Source organism: Myotis daubentonii, chromosome 7 (genome assembly GCF_963259705.1).
Source record: "Myotis daubentonii chromosome 7, mMyoDau2.1, whole genome shotgun sequence".
NCBI classification, from domain to species: Eukaryota; Metazoa; Chordata; class Mammalia; order Chiroptera; family Vespertilionidae; genus Myotis; species Myotis daubentonii.
This window is the reverse complement of record NC_081846.1, coordinates 31,674,925-31,676,612: the sequence shown is the minus strand read 5'-3', so window position 1 is coordinate 31,676,612 and position 1,688 is coordinate 31,674,925.

Below are 1,688 nucleotides of genomic sequence, written 5' to 3'. Positions count from 1 at the left end.
GGGTTGGCACGCAGAAGAATTTTGAGTCAGAGATTTTGGCATGCACTCACAAAAAGGTTGCCCACCCCTGGCCTAGGACAAGACTACCTGCTATGATTCACTTTTAATTAGAGTCATTTCAGACGATCCTATGTGGTTACTTTTGGTCTCTGAGTTTGTAAGGCCCCCATGCAAGTCTCCCTTGAGCTTGTCAGGTTTAGTATGTGACCCCCTTTTTTTTTCCGTCCACAGTTTGCTATTCCATATTTTAAAAGTAGCACCCTGGTGCCCAGCAGGTGTGACTCAGTTGGTTGAACATCTTCCCATGCATCAAGAGGTCGCTGATTTCTATTCTGGTCAGGGCACATGCCCAATTTGTGGGTTCATCCCCAGTAGGGGGTGTGCAGGAGGCAGCTGATTGATGTTTCTCTCTCATTGATGTTTCTATCTCTTTCCCTTTCCCTTCCCCTCTCTCTAAAATCAATAAAACTTTTTTTTTTTTTAGTAACAAGTAACACCCTGACCAGTGTGGCTCAGTGGCTCAGTTGTTTGGGCATTGTCCCCTGCACCAAGGGATTTCTGGTTCCATTATGGTCAGGACACATATAAAAATCAACCAATGAATACATGAATAGGAGGAACACTGAATTGATGTTTCTCTCCCTCCCTTCCTCTCTCTAAAATAAATAAATACTTCTTTTTAAAGTAAATATTGTTCAGGGAGATGATCTAGAAATCCATGCTTTCTACCCAATTTGTGCCCCTTCAAACATTCACTCCTTAGAGTCTTAGCCTGCAGTTATGGTTTTGGGAGGTGGTGAACTTGGATGAGTAGAATTTACATGTTTATTTTCCCTAATCTTTCATTGAAATCTAGCATTTCCTTCCATTGTGTGCATAGAAATCACATCACAGTAGTATAGGTGGTTCTTGGGACTTTGTCAACAATAGAAATCACAGCTATTTTCATATCACACCACAGTTGTTGCTCATGTCAGGGAGGAAAAATAATTTTCTTTCTACCTTTCTAAATTCTTCTGGCTGGTCTAATAATCAAATTGACATGGGACAGATTAACAGGAGAAAATATAAAATATCATTTATTTATTTTGTTAACATAAAGACATTCAAATCTGTAAAGAATTTTTGTGAGTTTATTTGAGCCAAACTGTCAACAATTGCCAGGAAGCAGAACCTCAATGGATTGAGATAATGCTCTGGAGAATGGCAGTTACATCTATATTTATACATTGCAACCAAAGGAAACGACATAGGTGGGTTACATAAAATCTATTGGTGATAGACTAGAGAGGCAGGAGTAAGCAAAGCAGGGAAACCCCTGGGATTGGATAAAAAGTAAAATGATAGCCGAAACCGGTTTGGCTCAGTGGATAGAGCGTCGGCCTGTGGACTGAAAGGTCCTAGGTTCGATTCCGGTCAAGGGCATGTACCTGGGTTTCGGGCACATCCCCAGTAGGAGATGTGCAGGAGGCAGCTGATCGATGTTTCTCTCTCATCAATGTTTCTAACTCTCTATCTCTCCCCCTTCCTCTCTGTAAAAAATCAATAAAATATATTTTAAAAAAAAAAGTAAAATGATAGACACATACTTAGGTGGGTGCAGGAACAATTAATATGATAACAATGAAGGAATTTGTGGTACCTGTCCTGGCGTCCAGGCACAGTAGGTTGTGCCCCAAGGGGTCCAG